The sequence below is a fragment of the Neomonachus schauinslandi genome, chromosome 10, assembly GCF_002201575.2.
Source record: "Neomonachus schauinslandi chromosome 10, ASM220157v2, whole genome shotgun sequence".
Taxonomy (NCBI): domain Eukaryota; kingdom Metazoa; phylum Chordata; class Mammalia; order Carnivora; family Phocidae; genus Neomonachus; species Neomonachus schauinslandi.
Genome location: NC_058412.1, coordinates 13,447,042 through 13,465,322, shown reverse-complemented (window position 1 = coordinate 13,465,322; position 18,281 = coordinate 13,447,042). Strand labels below are relative to the sequence as shown.

General features: G+C 47.2%; 1 protein-coding gene and 1 pseudogene across 2 annotated transcripts in view; one reads left to right on the top strand and one right to left on the bottom strand.

Moving 5' to 3' along the window:
* The window catches only part of KCNS3 (potassium voltage-gated channel modifier subfamily S member 3), a 38,481-nt gene extending 22,241 nt beyond the window's left edge, over positions 1-16,240 (bottom strand). The window contains exon 1 of one of the 2 annotated variants that reach the window (XM_044918706.1): positions 16,092-16,240. The gene's annotated coding sequence lies outside the window, so the exon portion shown is untranslated. Of the gene's footprint in view, positions 1-15,316; positions 15,357-16,091 lie in introns of those variants that run through there. The other variant, XM_021697469.2, reaches the window with a different exon arrangement.
* On the top strand, positions 6,494-6,752 carry LOC110587263 (annotated as a pseudogene).
* Positions 16,241-18,281: the final 2,041 nt, after the last annotated feature.

Sequence of the window (18,281 nt, the reverse complement as noted above, 5' to 3'; positions counted from 1 at the left end):
TAAAAATGCAGGCAGTGGCCCAGGGCAGTAAAGAGCAGTACCTGTGACTTCACCCCATAAGAAATTCCAGGTAATTTTATATCAGAGCACACTCATTCCAGGTCTCAGAAAATAATCACATAAGTTCATTGTTTCTTTGAAATCACAGTAGTTACAGACCTATTGCTAGATCGTCCTTAAGGAGTTGATGAAGAAGCACATATATCACTAAATCGTAAGTTGGTTTAAGTATTTTGATAACTATATATTTCCATACAGTTGGATTCCTTTATATACTGTGGCTCTTATATTTTGTAGTTAACAACACTGTTCTGAAAAGGGGTCCATAGGCTCCCCTAGACTTCCAAAGGGGTCCATGGCACCAAAGGGTTAAGAATCCATTAGCTAGAGATCCTGTTAAAATATAAGTCACGCCATGTCACCCCTGTGTTCAACTCTTCAGGGGCTTCCATCTTCCTCAAAGCAAAACTCCCTTCCTCTCACTTTACTTACCTGATTTAATCTCCTTCTCCTCTCTCTCTTTCATTCCCAACTAGCATACTGGTGTCGCTGCTATTCCTTCATCATTCCTGCCTCAAGGCCTTTGCACTGGCTGATCCCCGTGCCTGGAATGCCCTATCCACAGGGGACTGCATGGCTTGCTTCCCCATTCTCTTCAGGCCTGGACTCAAATGATAGCTTCCAAATGAAGCCATTCATGGTTATCCTATCTAAAATACCCCGCAGTGAAACTCCCATGGCCCCACTCCTTGCTTTATTTTTTCTCCTTAGTATTTATCACTCCCTAAAATATACTTAGAGACATGTACTTTATTTTTTTATCATATTTATTATTTATTTCCCCCCTCAGACATGAGCTCCACCATATCCCAAGTGGCTACAACCTAGTCTGACACACAGTAGGTTCTTAAAAGTTATTTGCTGAATTAATTAGCAGGGTAACATTTGTCACATAGCTTGGCTGTGGCTGCTTCCATTCCATGTTGAATTTTAAAGCCTCCCCTGCTCATTGTATTCCTGGGAGAAAAGAAAAATCACGGTAAATGTGCCTGTGAAATTGTGGTCACCACAGAAGAAAGGTAGCTTATTTATCAGCCACTGCAGAGGGAGATGCATTTTTTTCCTTAATAAAAAGAGTTCTCATCAAAGACAAGATAAACAAGGGGCGCCTGGGTGGCTCAGTCGTTAAGCGTCTGCCTTCAGCTCAGGTCATGATCCCAGGGTCCTGGGATCGAGCCCCACATCGGACCCCCTGCTCCGCAGGAAGCCTGCTTCTCCCTCTCCCACTCCCCCTGCTTGTGTTCCCTCTCTTGCTGTCTCTCTCTGTCAAATAAATAAAATCTTTAAAAAAAAAACCCACAAAGAAAAATAGACAAATTCTCACACACACACACAATAAGTTATTAGACCAAATTATGTCATAAAACAAACACAAAAAAGTAAGTGGGAAAACTGGTACGTGGCATCCAACCAGTAAAAGGCCCACTCGCCCAGCTTGAAATAGAAGTGACGCTCGCTGATAAGATCATCACACAGATCCCACCTGGCAAGCGGTAGAAGGAAACGGGCAGTGTACAATCACAGGAGTAAATGCAGGTAGTAAGTCACTGCATGGACCCTGCTCAACTTGACCTGCTGCTGTTGAAATGTACCGTCGCCCATTTGAAGGCACTGTTGCTCAAACCAGCAAAAAGGCACCTAACACTGGGAAGGTCCGAATTTGGCAGGGCTGCCTGCACACCAAGGAACCTCATTCCATTCCAGCCCCTGGAGTGCTCTGTTTTAATAAGAACAACCAAAGCTAAGATTGGATTCCTTGTAGTTACAAAATGTGAGTCGAGGACAAAGAAAGTACTATTTTATATCACATACATCCTTATATAGATATGATCACGTCACTCATATATTAAAAAGTAACAAAACAAACTCTCCCAACCCCAATTGCTCTTGGCAACACAGCTTCTTGAAATCATTTTTTACACTCACCCTTCCTTCTTCTTGTGCAATTCTTGCCCTAACACTCCATTAAGCATTTTTGCTAAGGGCACCTCCAGATGACCAAACCCAAAGCACACTTCTCATCTGCGTGTGACTTACTTGTCCAAGGCATTTGTCACTGCCCACCTCCCAGCCCCTGGGGGTCACTGATGCCATGTGTCTGACTATTCACTCTTGGTTTCCTGTGAAACTCTGTTTCATCTTCCCAAACCTTAAACCTGGGGGAGGGGGGGTCACAAAATAAAATACCTTTGGGGGCCACGCAGGTGCCTGAAATGAAAAAAGATGACATCTGGCCGCTGTGACAAGCTGGAGAGCATCAGCCCTGCCAAAAGGGGACTGCTGTCCCTTATCTGTGCACATCAGGTGGTTGGATCGCCCAGCTTGTCGAGAACACCCACAAATCTTATTTTTATGTGAACTTTCCCAATTTTCTAAAAGTTGGCAATTATTGGTTTTAATGCTTTGCTATTGTGAGCCAAATCAAACAAATCTGTACACTGGAGACAATCTGCAGCCTCAAATGGGTGTCACTGCAACCCCCCGGGTTTCTCCTGTCCCTCTGTTTCTCTCCCTGGGAATTTCGTTGCACTACAGAGCCCGGATGTATCTCCAGCCCTGATCTCCCCCTTCCCTTTCAGGCTCTGATAACTGCCTCCTGGACAAGTCCACTTGAATGTCCCACTGGGACCTTAAAATAAATGTGTCTACATTTTCCCTTCATTCTCTAGTCCCAAACATTTCTCAAATTCCTTTCCTTTCCTCATCCCTCCTGCCTCTGCTTTAATTCAGACACTTGGTATTTTTCCATGGTTTATTACAATACACTTCTAATTGTCTTCCCTGCCTTAGACCTATCTCCATCCCCTACCTTCAGAATCATTCTCCATGCCAAGTTCAAGCTACCTTAAAATGTGCAGGCTCCAGGTCCTCTGATAGCTCCCTTGCCCTTCATGATAAACTCTGGACCCAGAGTGCTTGAGTCTGAATCCCATCTTCACTACCCACTAGTTGTGTGACCTTGGGCAATTACTTAAGTTCTCTGAGCCTTGTTTTTGTTTTTGTTTTTGTTTTTTCATTTGTAAAACATGGATACTAAATATCACATGCCACATAGAGCAGTCATGAGGACTAAAAATGAGATAATAAAAATAAAGTCCTAGGTGGCTCAGTCGTTAGGTATCTGCCTTCGGCTCAGGTCATGATCCCGGGGTCCTGGGATAGAGCCCCACATCAGGCTCCCTGCTCAGCAGGAAGCTTTTTTCTCCCTCTCCCACTCCCCCTGCTTGTGTTCCCTCTCTCGCTGTGTCTCTCTCTGTCAAAAAATAAATTAAAAAAAAAATCTTTAAAAAAAATAAAATAAAAAATAAAGCCCTTTTTGCTTAGTACATAGTAAATGCTCAATTAAATGTTAGCTGTCATTATCATGATTCCTCATCCATTATCCCCACATTCCACAACCAACTCAAACTCTAGAAGTATAAGGAATCCTCCCAAAGTATCCTTGACTTCTCACTCATTTGTCTGCTCAGAATGCCCTTCAAGACTCATATTTTCCATCATATTCTCCAGAACTAAGCCCTGACCCCAGACATCTCCCTGCCCCAAATCCAGGCCCCCACCTACCATTGCCTGCCTCCATTGAGTTTCTTTTTTTTTTAATTTTTTTTTTTTTTTAGATTTTTTTTATTTCAGAGAGACAGAGATAGTGAGATAGAGAGCACAAGTGGGGAGGAGAGGGAGAAGCAGGCTCCCCACAGAGCAGGGGGCCCGATGCGGGACTCAATCCCAGGACCCTGGGATCATGACCTGAGCCGAAGGCAGACGCTTAACCGACTGAGCCACCCAGGCGCCCTCCATTGAGTTTCTAACTTGCTGAACTGCAGTAGAACAATTTCCTGGAAGCCTCCACCACCGCACTGTGAACCCCACAAAGGCAGGGCCTACTTTTTCTTAATCTTTGTATTGTTAATGCCCAGCAAAAAATAATGAATGACTGGATGAACTTCTCTAATTCACAGATCAACCCAGAGAGGCAGGCATTGTTATGATCCAGCACTTATGCATGAGGTTCAATATGGTTCAGCCCACAGGGGAGGCAGCAAGAACATCCTGCTGGCCTCTCTGGTCTCGGCACCCACCAATCTACTCCAAACCCCTCTGCCTAAACCCCATCAAATTACTCTCCATCCCCAATCTCAGAGTGTACTCTCCTTCCCAAAACTCCTTGAAGCTGTCCCTTCTGTTCCCTTCTTTTCCAGTTAATTCCACTTTTGTCTTCAAGAAATCAGCTCAAAGATCACCTCTTTCAGGACACTTGCTTTGGTGTACCACATGTGAGAACATGCACACACACACACACACACACACACACACGTCTGATGCTAAATAGGAAAAAAAAATAGGCACATCTCCTTGGTGCTTCCACCCAATTTCTTTTTTGGGGGGGGTGGGGGGACAGGGAGGAGGGGCAGAGGAAGAGGGAGAGAATCTTGAGCAGGCTCCAGACCCAGCATAAGCCCTATGCAGTGCTCCATCTCATGACCCAGAGATCATGACCTGACACTCAACCAACTGAGCCACCCAGGCACCCCTGGTCCCAATTCCTCAGCAACCTCACGGATACACAGTGATATCAGTGTCTGACACATAGCCAACAAGCGGGAGATTTGGGTGGAAGCATGACTGAATGAATGATCTACTTGAGGTAAAAGAAGGATTTTCCTGCTCAGAATGGAGCAAAGAAGGCCACTTGGGAATTGCCTTCACATACGTGCCTTCCTGGGGGCTCCAGCACACTGGGATGAGGATTTCTCGCTGAGCTACCGCTTCTCTCTATCCAGTGGGAGCGCCCAACACGTTATGACATTTCCAATGGATAGAAAAGTGCTTATTGCTACTAGAAGTAACAGAGTGCTTATGCCAAATCATAAATCCTCAGTATGTTTGCAAGGAACTCAAAGAACCAAATGTCACTGCTCTAGTAAGTTGCCACAGTGGCTATTTCATGGGGTGAAAAAAAAGTTTCATTTAACATTTTAAAAGATATAATAAAATAAAGATGATCGTTCATACAGCATCTAATCCATTATTTGGAAGGTAGAAAAAAATGTTTTTATGCTTCACAAACAACCACATCCAGCTCCTAGAAGCCACCCTGGGAGGAATTTTTTTAACACTTTCCCCAGAACTACCTGCTGTGACTAATTCCATACATCATCCACATGAAAACAAAATTATAAAATAATGAGATTCCCCAGACAACGCAAGCCAAAAAGCTTTCAATTTGACTTATTAACATTAAATCTCACACCTCTGTTTTTTCCAATTCATTTCCTAAGTGCACCCTCCATTTCCAAGTTTTCCACACAAGGGAGAAGGAGGTGGGATAGAGCGGGAGGGAGGACAAGGAGATTCTCTGAAGAGTGAGGTATCCTCCTGAGAGTGAAGTTCAAGACCAAGCCCCAGGAGAGAGCTTTGGGTACCACCTCAGGACAGACTCCACAGTAAACAGGAATGTACACTTGAAAAAAGCAAACTTTGTGTACCCTGGAGGAAAGCATGTCTTTCTCTACCTGATTTTCACACTCAAAATTTTCCATGTCTTGCGTTTCCTACTCAAGTTAGTTTAGCAAGCAAAATTCAAAATAGTTCCACAATAGACCAACCGCGTAGCTTCTGAAAAAATTAACTATAGAATGGTGCAAACAGAATTTTTTTGTTGCTTGTTTGTTATATAAGCTCAGGGGGAAAAATATGTTGTTTTCTTTTTTTTTCCAGGAGCCACCTAGTTCTTTCATCTGAAATCACAGATAAAACAACACATTGAAATGCTAAAGTTCAAGTTCAGATAACATTTGATGAAAGGAGCTAAAATGTAGAACATAACAAAAAATTAACTTGGCTGCAGATTTATTCTACAGCGGTAGTTCTCAAAATGTGGTCGGGAGACCCCTGGGATTCCTAAGACCCTTCAAAGGGCCCATAAGATCAAAACTGTTTTCCTAATCAACTAAGATATTTTCCTGTTTACTTTCATTCTCTCACAAGTGTCCAGTGGAGTTTTCTAGGGAGTATATGATGTGTGAGATCACAGACTAAACAAAGAAGCAAGTCTAAGAATCCCACTGCCTTCCATTAAACCAGACAATAAATACACTTGTAAAAATGTAAGACAATGCCACCTTTGCATTGTTTTTGTTTTGAAAAGAGATATTTTTCATAAAAATATGCCATTTATGTTAACATGCAATGAGAATATTGTCATTTTAAATGAATTAATAATTAATACTTCAAAATGTAGCTATTTTAAGATTTTATCTTTTTTTTTTAAGTAATCTTTACACCCAACGTGGTCAAGTTACAATTTACAACCCCGAGATCAAGGGTTGCATGCTCTGCCAATGGAACCAGCCAGGTACCCCTAAAATGTAACTATTTTAATTTCTAATATATATATTGATAGATGAGAGTATGCACTGCAGCAGCTGAAGTCATGGCAGGACAGGTGTTTAGAAAGTTTCTTCCCCTCTTTGACCGAATTCTAGTCGAAAGGAGTATAGCCAAAATCTCAAGGAAAAGCATCGCACGCAACAATAGTAGCTGTTGGTTAGGGCTCTAAAGGAAAGGGTGGAGAGGTTAGCACAGAAGTTGGAGATAAAATTCTTCTCCCAGAATATGGAGGAACCAAAATAGTTCTAGATGACAATGATTATTTCTTATTTAGAGATGGTGACATTCTCAGAAAGTACTAGACTGAAACACATTATTATTGTAATGGTATCACGTGAAGCTGCCCATTCACAGCTGAAGTTGTGAAATCTTTCATCATGTAAATAATTTCTATGTCTCTCTTTTATAATAAACGAATAGTATCCGAAAAAACATATTGATAGATATAACCCCCATTAACAGGACCTTGGGGGGGGGTTCTTAATAATGTTTAAGCATGGAAAGAATCAGACCAAAACAAAGGAATCTCAATTTCTCTTTTCTTTTTCCAATTTTGTTATTGTGATAAAATACACGTGACATAAAATTGACCATCTTTTTTTTTTTTAAAGATTTTATTTATTTATTTATTTGAGAGAGAGAGCACATGAGAGGGGGGAGGGTCAGAGGGAGGAGCAGACTCCCTGCCGAGCAGGGAGCCCGATGCGGGACTCGATCCCGGGACACCAGGATCATGACCTGAGCCGAAGGCAGTCGCTTAACCAACTGAGCCACCCAGGCGCCCTAAAATTGACCATCTTAACCATTTTTAAGGGTACGGTTCAGTGGTACTGAATGCATTCCTAATATGCAACCATCAGTACCATCTAACTGCCAAACTCTTTGCCTCTTGTCAAACTGAAACTCTATACGCAATTGGTACTTCTTTGTGGTTTGTCTACTTCTATGCAATCGGCGAGGCAGCTCACACCACCTCTGTCCCCTGGAGGGTGTGTGTCTGTGTGCGTGGCATGTGGATCGGGGCCCTGCTTCCAGCAGAGAGAACTCTGCCTCCCTTCGACACCACACAATCCTGGAGTTCCACGAAGAACCATCTAGCTTCCCACTCCTTGTGACTTACCTCTGCATTCGCGCGCATTCTGAAACCTAACCCCCGTGTCTAATAATGCTTCCGTAGGATTTATTTCTGAGCTGCTGACACTAACTTACGAATGAAAGGTTGTAAAACAGGGCTTGCTTGTGTGCTTTTAAATGATGTGGCTGACAGGAGTGACTGGTCGAAAACAGCCAAAAGCAAACCCATTAGAGTTTAGGGCCACATTACACAACTACATCCTGTCCTCTTTGCTTCAAAGCCCCATATAAAGGACACTAAATGAGAAGGCAAAATGCACTGCAGTGTCCGCATTTTAAGTCTGGGGGCGCTGGGAGAAAACTCAGTGTGCATCACCACAAAGATGTACCACAGTGACATCTCCTTTCAAATTAGGTCAAGAAGTCCAGAGTTTGTCTTGAGACAAACCATAAGAGACTCTTAATCTCAGGAAACAAACTGAGGGTTGCTGGAGTGGATGGGGGTGGGGGGGATGGGCTGGCTGGGTGATGGACATTGGGGAGGGTATGTGCTATGGTGAGCACTGTGAATTGTGTAAGACTGATGAATCACAGACCTGTACCCCTGAAACAAATAATATATTATATGTTAATAAAAAGAAAAAAAAGAAGTCCGGGGAAACTATATAAAATGTAAAGTTCTCGGGCATTTTATGAACGTCCAACGAGATTCCTATTTTTGCATATCCAGAGAGCCTACCCTGTAGAGTTGTGATTTAAGGAGATGATAAGAGATGGGAATATTGATACCTTTTTACTCTTTGGCAAAGATGATAGATAGAGGGGCACCTGGGTGGCTCAGTAGGTTGAGCGTCTGACTCTTGATTTCAGCTCAGGTCATTATCTCAGGGTCTTGAGATCAAGCCCCATGCAGGCTCCACAGTCAGCGGGGAGTCTGCTTGAGATTCTCTCTCCCTCTCCTCTGTCCCTCCCTCTGCTCATGCTCTCTCTCTAAAATAAATAAGTAAATCTTTTTTTAAAAAAAGATGATAGATAGGTAGATAGATAGACAGACAGACAGGAGGACACTGCCATATAATGACACTTTTCATTTACACTTTTAGCCTGGAGGAGGAGAAGGTTCAACTCTGAAATAACCTCAGAGCTAAATCATGGCCAGGTGATGTCTAATCACCAAGAGGAGGAGGGAGAAGGAGGTTTGATGTCAGCAGCCTCATGAAGGTACCACACTTAGAAAACTGGGATCTTAAAAACCCACGAGAAAAACCCTGACCAGAAGGTCTGATTTATTGACCTCAAAGACAAGAGTGCTGACCTAACTTTTTGCCAGAACCCAGGCATCTCCTCTCAATCCAAACCAACCAACCACAGTCTTTAGGTGCCAAGTTCTCCCACCCCTCTGGCCGATGAAATTCTTTACCTTAAGTAAATCCTAGGAAATGCTCTTAGATTCACCTTGGCATGTCAGTCAGCGCTTAAGAAAGCCAGACCAGTCCATAAAAGAATGAAAGTTAAAAAAATGTGGGCATATTCAAGCCCCATATTTTAGTCTGCTGGCATTCCTTTATTTCATCACCATAATTATTTGACAGGACAGAATTCGCATTCCCGAAGGAAACAGCAAATGTCTTAACTGATCTTTGGAGTAACTTTCAGTTCTATGGTCCTATCTACGCTCTCATTCCACATAGCTAAAAATGGATCATTTTTTTTCTTTTTTTTAAGATTTTATTTATTTATTTAGAGAGAAAGACAGAGATAGGGACAGAGATAGCAAGAGAGAGCACAGCACAAACGGGGAGGAGAGGGAGAAGCAGACTCCCTGCTGAGCAGGGAGCCCGACGAGGGGCTCGATCCCAGGACCCTGGGATCATGACCTGAGCCAAAGGCAGACGCTTAACCAACTGAGCCACTCAGGCGCCCCTGGATCACTTTTTCAAGGTCCCATCAGGCTCTCTGTGATGTTCATTATTGATCTTTAAGCTGTCATATTCTGCTAAACGTGGGTCCCCAGATGACAGACCCGAGGTACCTCTCTTGCATCTTTTTATAAGATACTCATGGATAAAGAGGAAGACTCTCATGGGATGAGGAACAGCAGGTAAGGAAGGATTCCACTGGGGAGACACAGACAGTTGGCTTAGCCATGCCCGGGGCTCTCCACTAGGCTTCACCCCCGCATAGCTCAGAAGGGCTCGGCATCTCCTCACCACCAGGCTTATCACTGCTGTCTCCCCATTTAAGGCAATTCGAAAGCAGCTTATTGGTGATCATCAAAGAGCAAATGCTTAGAAACTCACCACAAATGTTCCACATACCCACTCATAGTTCTCCCAGTTCAATTTATAAAAATGATCCAAATTAACCCATGTGAATGATACTATTGAAGAAAAACATCCATAGACAGATTACCTATTTTTTCAATCACACAATCAACAGGCTATGAGGAAAATAAGAACAAAAACAAAAAGAGAGAAGGACAAGAGATGAACTCAAATTTGCCCAGCTAAAATTAGAGATAAAACCAGAGCTAGGATTCAAATGTCTTAACCATCTAGAAGCTCCAGTGCCATTTGACTCCAAGCACAGAGATGTGGACATGTTGGTTCATTGAGGAGCTGGACTCAGCTCCCTAACCTCAGCACTATGTGGCTTTCACATAGACGGGCATAGCCACACACCCTCTCCGATCCCTTTCAGAGCCAAGCTTTACAAGTGTGGCCTCTACTTCCTCAGCTCCCATTGGTTTCCACTCAGTCTGATCTGGTCCCAACTCTCTAACGCTCCAGTTAAGAAGGCTCCCAACTGCCACGCCTGAGCCTCTCAAATTACTCTTCACCGTCTTCACGGGCCATCTTGCAGAAATGTAAATTGACTCCTGATACTGCCCCCCCTACAAATCCACGAGCTCCTTCCCGCAGCCCCCGGGATAAATTCTAAGGTCCCTAAACTGGCGTAAAGGGTGCAGCATGATCTGCCCTTGTCCTCCTTTCCAGTCCCTCTCCCAACCCCCCCCCCCCCTCCCAACTCTCTAGAAGTTTCTCCAAGGCTCAGTGTGCATCCTTGCCTTCAAATCCTCACACTCCTTCCCCATCCTGGGATTCTCTTTCTCCCACTTATCACTTGATAACCTCCTGTGCATCCCTCAGAATGAAAAGTCCCTTTCTCAGAAAGGTCTTTCTGGCTCCCCCATCTAACCTAGTGCCCTCCCCACCGTTGTTGCTCTCCCCCAGGCAGTGCTTTGGAGCACCTGGCACTACTTAAATGTTTGCATTGCTTTGTTTAATGTCTGTCTCCCCATCCACCGCCCACCCTTCCACGCCTGTTTCCTTTACCACAGAACACCCAGCACCTAACAGTATGTAATGGGTAAGTACTCCAATCCTTGTGGAATGAATGCTTGCATATATTTGTATATGTAAAGAGGATATATATGACCACATAAGTTAATCATTAAGTCAACACTGATAAGCATCTGCTCGATGCTCAGCTGAGCTCAGTTGATCTGCTCAGGATGATGAGCAGGAGGCTTTCATTCACGGGGGACCTCAACAAGCACACTGAAACCAGCTGCTGTCAACATTAACCGCTTATCTGTAACATCAGCTAAAAGCAGATGTTAGGCCCTTAGCATTCAACACTTGTGCAATTAAAGATAATTTTAAAGGGTATCTACTCCAAGCAAACCGTGGTGCAAGGCTCTGCAGGATTCCAAAGAGAGCAGGACCCCCTTGCCCACAAAGAAATGATAAAAGAGAAAGAAAAGTGATCAACGAAGACAGGGATGGAAATTCTCCTAAATCAGGTTCTATGTTTGATTGCACATTCTCAACATTGTTATCGAATTCATCATAATTGGGATTTCTCTCCACGTTTCACATACCAGACTCATGAATGCAAAAATAAAACAACAGCAATAAATACTTTCTCCTCCACCCCTGTTCCTCCTGACTAGCCAAGAGCAGTGACCAAAAGCCACTTGGGGATGAAATTCAAACTCTGCCACCTCCAAGGACCCCCCACATCTACTACATTCCTTGTGAGGCAGAGAGATGATGGCTTTGGAGTCAGAAGACCCCTTGCTCTGGCCAAGTCCAAGTGGCTCACTTTGCCTCATTTTCTTCATCTGTAATATGGGCTTCCAAACCCCCACCCCGCCAATTGCATATCACACTCTGTTACTAGAACTGAAATGAGGTAACCCTGTGAAAGTTTCTGCCAACTAGAGCAGGCTATACAAATGTGACAGTTTGTGACTTATCAGGACGCAAATATTTAGCATCTTGTATTGACCTGTCTAGCGCTTGTTAATCTTGAGTCTTGAGGTCCGCTGTATGTTCAGGCTCAGAGAACACACGTCTTACGGTCTTTCTGCCCTTGGCGCCTCGGTACTAGGCACATGGCACCCATATAATAAATTCTTGTAGGCTGGTTACTTGCTGGCGTTTTTGATGTATTTGACTCAGAGTACAAAGTGTTCTCCGACTTTTCTGGATTTCTCATCGATAACAAGTACTTTCTCTGGAGATAGTCATAATGTTTACCTAGCCCATGATCTTTATGGTCTGTCTTCCTTTTTCCCAATTATATTGGAAAGAAGACGTTTTTGGCAAAAGCAAAAAGAACGCTTTTCCAGTGTAATTTTCAAGGTTCTTCCTAAGGATGAGACAGAGGCCAAAAAGCCACTTGGTAACGGCAAGCCACCTCTACCACTCACTACTCAACAAAACCGGCCTGAGTCCTACCAAGCGTAGGTTAGCGTCGGGGCTGTAGGGATAACCAAGGAGAGCAGCATCCCACAGTGGCTCTGCAGCTGGATCGCCAGGGAGAGAATCCTGGCTTCACATAGTCCTACTTGGGTGATTTTGCCTAAGTCACCCATTTTTCTCTTTCTTCTCATCTAAAATAGGGTAATGATTGCTACACTTATCCTGGCGAGCACTGGGTAATGTATGGAATTGTCAAATCACTATGTTGTATATTCTAAAACTAATATAATATTGCATGTCAACCATACGTCAATAAAAATTAAATAAATAAATAAAAATTTAACAAATAAAATAGGGTAGTAATAGACCCCACCGCTAAAGGCCATCATCAGGATGAAATGAGTCAATACATCCAGAGCTTTTAGCACAATGCCTAGTATAGGGTAACAACAAATATGAGACATGTAGATCCTTGTAGCTGAACAGACTGCGACTCAGAGAAGCAAAGTGACTTAAGTCAAGGAGCCATAAAGAGACTGAAATCAGGGCTGGAGCCCAGGTCCTCTTGGGTATTTCACACAAGGGGCACTCCAGAGAATCCACCTTCCTGAAACCTGATAAGCCAGGGCAGTAAGGACACCCACTTTCCACTCTGCCTCCAACTAGGCACCCCCAAGCCCAGCCCCACCCTTTTGGTCTCCCATGGGACTCAGAATGTACCTAAAGGGGTTCCATCTACTCCTGGTTCCCCCAGAAACACTGTGATGAAGAAGGAAAGCCTCACCCCCTCATGGGGTGGTTCTGAAGATTAAATGAGATAATGCCTGGAAAACTGCCAAGCAGAGTAGCTGGCATATGGTATGCAGCCAATAAATGTTCTCTATTAAAAAAAAAAAAAGGAGGAGGAGGAAAACCCTGTGGTGCCTGCTCTCTCCAAGCTGCACACCTTCCAACCCCAAATGCCAGACCCAGGGCAGATTGAGATCTCTCTTGGGTAGAACAGAGGGACACAGAGTCAGCAAAGGATTATTGTGGAGGGTGAAATTCACTTAAGACAGAGGAGGTGTCTGGAGTCCCCACTCTTCCCCATCTTTCTTAAAAATAATAATAACAATAATAATAATAATAAGGAAGAAGGAAAAATACTTAGCTGGTGCTTTGCTGGCAAAGCCAAGCATCCGAGCATTGGATTTTTAATATTTTAATATTTCTAAACAAAGCAAAGACTGCTTTGCACCCTGCCATTTGCTTTTATGCACTTGACCAGCAAAAGCTTGGCTTTGTTGCATTGATGAATGGGCTTATTCGCACTGATTTTCCAGGTAAAAATGGCTCAGACACAAGACTGAATTAAAACAGATCCCACAAATCTCCTTAGAATATTCAGGACTTGCTTTGGATTCAGGGTTCTTAAGCACTTCAGCATCACCTTCTCCTCCCTACCCCAATATTGACAATCCCTAGTTGTGAAAAGACAAATTTAATATTAGAACACACGGAAGGAATCTGGTGAAAAAGGAAAAAGGAGAACCGGACTAGAGGGGGAGCAGGACTTCATTTTGTACTGTGTATCCCCAGAGCGGAGCCCGGGGCCTAGCCGGGGGGGAGCCGGTTGTAAACGCAAACTGACTGAATCAATGTCCCCACGGAGTTTACAACCCAGCTGAGGAGTGAAACCGAAATATTACACCAAGTTCAACCACAAAATCAACTCCACCCTCTTTCAGCCTAACCTGTGTGGGGGCAGGTGCTCAGGCAAATGCTTGCTTCCTGTTTACCTGGGGAGGTATTTGCAAGTAGTCTAAAAAGGGGGGCAATGTATACAGTTCTAAGCAAATGGTTATGCAAATCACTCAAACAAATACATGGAAAAGGGAGGGGAAGGTTTCTGATCCGGTTTTCCTCACCTGCCCCACTCTTCAAAGGGTAAAATAAAGTTAAAAAAAAAAAAAAATCCAAGAGCGGGACGAACCCCAGGTCCGCTCTCTATGAAGACCAGGCACAACCCCGCTCCATCCGCTCAGGATCAGGCACCAAACCAGAGCCCCCAGGTTATTCAGGTGGGTGGAGGGGATTCTTTGCCGCCCTCCACCCCTGCCGCGGGCTGCCCGAGTTAGCCTACCGGCTCAGTCTCCCTAGCCGAGATGTGGGTGACACCCCAAGGATGCCAAAGGTGCTCCTTTCCCAAAAGAGACGGGGAGAGACAGAGCGGGGAAGGAGGTGGGGGGGGGGGGGGAGACCGAGCCCTGCAATGCGAAAGGCGCCCAGCCGGCTTGCCGCGGCCCCTGCCGGAAGGTCTGGCTCGCTCACCAGCCCATTCACCTCAGGAGGTCGGGCTGCCACCCAGAGGGGCGCGGGAAAGGGAAGTTCCCGACCCCACCACCGAGGCAAACGCGGGGAGTCGGCGGGCGACTCCACAGCGGCCCTGCAAGCCCCAAGCCGCTCGCACCCAGAGCGCGCCTGCAGTCCGTGGGCGCAGCGCTGCGCCGGCACAAGGGCCCCGGGTGCGCTCTGCCCTGCGACGGTCGCGGGGCGCCTGGCACCGCTGTAGGGCAAAGGGGAGGGGAGGAATGACAGGGAAGAAGGCGGAGCAGGCGGCCCGGGAAGCACTACATTCGCCAGGAAAGCGCCTCCTCTCGAGGAAGAGAAGGAAAGGCTTCCCGGCTAAGGAAACGCCCCAGGGATGCCCTACGCGAAGTGCCGCCTCTCCCCGGCTCCCCGATTCTCCCGCCTCCAGTCCGTCCTCCACCCCGCAGCTACCCACCCCACGCCCAACAGCGGATCCCAGACACCCTCCCTGCGGCCTTCCGAGGGGCGCAGCCACCGTGTCGCCGCCCGCAGCTCGCGCAACAGGCGGATCTTTAGGACTCCAGCGACGGCGGGCTCCGGGAACCGGAGGACGAGGGGCGCCGCGAGACAGGCGCCCAGCAGAATGCAAAGTCCCCTGCGGGCCTAGACCTGCGCGGCCGTGCACTCGTGACCCGAGCCACGGGGCTGCAGGGGCAGCAAAAGGTGGCGAAAGTTGCGGGGTCGCACGGAGAAGTCGCCGGAGTGCGCGCGGAGGAGGGGACACGAGCAGGTACCTGCAGGAGTCCCGGCGCCTCAGGCTCGCTCCGCTTGGCGACGCCGCCCGCCCGCGCTGCATGGATCAGGCCTCGCCGCGCGGCCCCGCGCCCGCCGCGGCGGCGGCGGCGGCGGCGAGGAGAGCCGGGTGGCCCGCCTGGGTCGGTCCGTCTGTCCCGCCCGGCGGGCGCGCCGAGCCTGGGAGCCGCGAATAGGGAGGGGCGGGGCGGGACGGGGCGGGGCCGGCTGCTCGGCCGCCGCCCCATTGGTCCCGCTTCGCCAGCCGCCTAGCTTCGGGCCCTCCGCCTGCGCTCCCCAAGCCGAGGGCCAGGCGCTCGGCCGAGGGCGGTGGCAGGTTGCGGGGCTCGGGCCGTGCGACCTGAGGACGCACGGAAGGACAGACTGGAAGCCTGGCGGGGCGCGCACCCCCGCCCAGACCCGAGTGCAGAGTCACCCCCGGAGCCCCGTGCCCTGTCCGGGTGGGAGCAGGAGTGCGCCCCTTGCCTCCCACTTGCGCGCCCTCCCGGCTGGAGCCCGCAATTCGGCGGGAGACAGAGCACCTCCTCCGCGGCCCCGCGGCTCCAGCAACCGCCTCTCGAAAGTCGCGGCCCCAAGCGACACTCTGCAAATTTGCCGGGATTCTCTTAGGAAGTACCGAGGCCCCAACTTGTTTTAAAACAAAGTGTGAAGGAGGAAACAGCCCCGGTCCTGGCTGTTTACCACCAGCCCCGCTGCCCGAAGACTCGTGCACTGTGCAGAGCAAGATTGTTTCACACGGTGCATTCCTCGACTTACCTACCAAGTCACATGCACCGAGCGGAAGGGGGACGAGTCGGGTCTCCTTCCCGAAGGATGGAAGAGGAGGTCAGAGGGAGATGCCTTCAGCCCGAGGTTGAGGAACAACCCGGGGCCTCAGCGAGGGCAGCGTGTGGTCCGGAAGGCATGGTCGGCCCCTCTGCAGTGAGCAAGAACTCAGTGAACCGCCCGGAGGAGAAATGGGACGCTCGGGGACCCACCCCCGCGCTCCCCCTCCCGCCCCCAAACTGCAGATTTTTAAGTTGTGCAGACTTGCAATAATTCCTCAGAGCCAGCTGCTCCAAGCTGTAGGCGCCCGGGTGTTCCCGCCCCCACATCACGCAATGGGACAACTGCCCCCAACCCAGCACCTGCTGACCACTGGCCTCAGACAAGCACCTAGCAAGACCACAGAGTGTTCCAGGCCCTGAGCTGGCACACGGGAGGGGACAGGAGCAAAGAGATGCATGGAAAAGGTGAAAGGCACTTTTTCTGACCTCATCCAAGTACCGGATGGTGTCTGGATTTTCTCATTGTTTTTGTTTGATCAAAACCCGCAGTAGGAATCAGAGAAAGGGGAGCAATGTTTACAGTATCTGGTAGGCTTCTAAAAGGGGGTGAAACCTGCACCTTACAGAGAGCTTTGGCTAGATGAGAGAATAGTAGCAAGCAGGAATGGCAGAGGAGAGGCAGAAGCCCAACACAGTCTTCCCTCAGACACCAGCATTTTCATTTGGCTCATGGAAGGCAAGGTGGGGAAGCAGGTGGCTGGGGAACAGGTGTTTGGGGGCCCTCCGTCCCTAATCCCATTGTTCTTTGGCTCCCCCAAGCCTGTCCCCTCTCTTATGGAAGAGGATCCAAAGCATTTGTCTACACTGCTGTTTGCAAGCCTCTAAAGAAGGTAATTTGCATACACAATCATCATCTTTAGCGTAAGATCTAAGATTATTCTAAAAATATGCTTATATTTTATCAACACCTGAGAAGGATGCTTCTGAATCTCTTCCAGCTGTTAGCTATTTCATCATTTTAAATCACTAAGTTATCTGAAAAGTCCAGCATTGTTTACCTGAGAATGAGAGACGTTCAGAATCTCCAGGCGCTGCAGAGCACATCTGCAGTGCAGAAGAACCAGGGAGCCAGGGCCTTCTCACAGGTTTGGATGGCAGCTGTGGACTGGAGGGAGGCACTCCCAGTGCATGCGGCATCTGTGAAAGCTAGGGAACAGGCCTCCCCACTGTGCGCATATGGTGGCAGGGTAGAGAAGGGGCACAGACTTAAGAGACAGACTGGGGTTCCCATCATGCTGTACCCAGGGGGAGGCCTGTGAGCAAGTCACTTAATGGTTCAACATGGTGTTTCTTCTTCTGTAAGAAAAGTTCCTCCCTTACAGGGTGATCATATGAAGCAAATGGAATAATACACAGGAAAGCATTGTATGGGTCCTAAAATGCATGTCTGTTCCCCAAAAGTTCACCCCTGACAGTTTACTGAGGTTGAGCCAGGCAAAGTGGTAAATGCATTCATACACACACACACACAGAGCAATGCTCTCACCCCCTGTATCTAGGGCCTCTTCCTCTGACCTCAGTCTTCACAGCCACAGTGCCTGCTCTGATCCATTTAACCGCCTCCTCCCTACCCCATCAAAATGTCTTTATGCCCCATGATATGGCCCATCCCCTTTTCATTAACCATGTATTAACCAAGCCATGCATTAACCTATAAGGGGTTAATCATCAGCTGACAGTAGTACTCAGGCCTCCATGGTTTCCAGGAGGACTCCCAGAGTCAGTGGAGACATCCCAAGCAAATGTGGGCCCAGGGCAGTCTGTCTTCCAGGCTTCTATATTCTCCTTGCTCTGGGCATTCCCTTTGGTAAGGTCTTCCTCTCTTACCCACTTACCCACAGGTCCATGTTCTCCTGCTCCTCTCCCCTCCCAAACCTGTCCTTGACCCTTCATTCTCTCTAAAATCCAAATGACCGAAACCCAGCGGGATGTCATTGCCAGAGATAGGGGAGATACAAATTTGCTTTTTAAATGGGAAAAGGTCTACATGTGAAAATGAAGGTGTTCTCATCTCTGACAGGAAGATGGTGAGTGAGGGAGTATTAGCAACAGTGTAACACTTGTTCCATTGGTTCCTCTTATTGGCTTCTCTTTAAACAGCGGTCTGAATGTCACACCA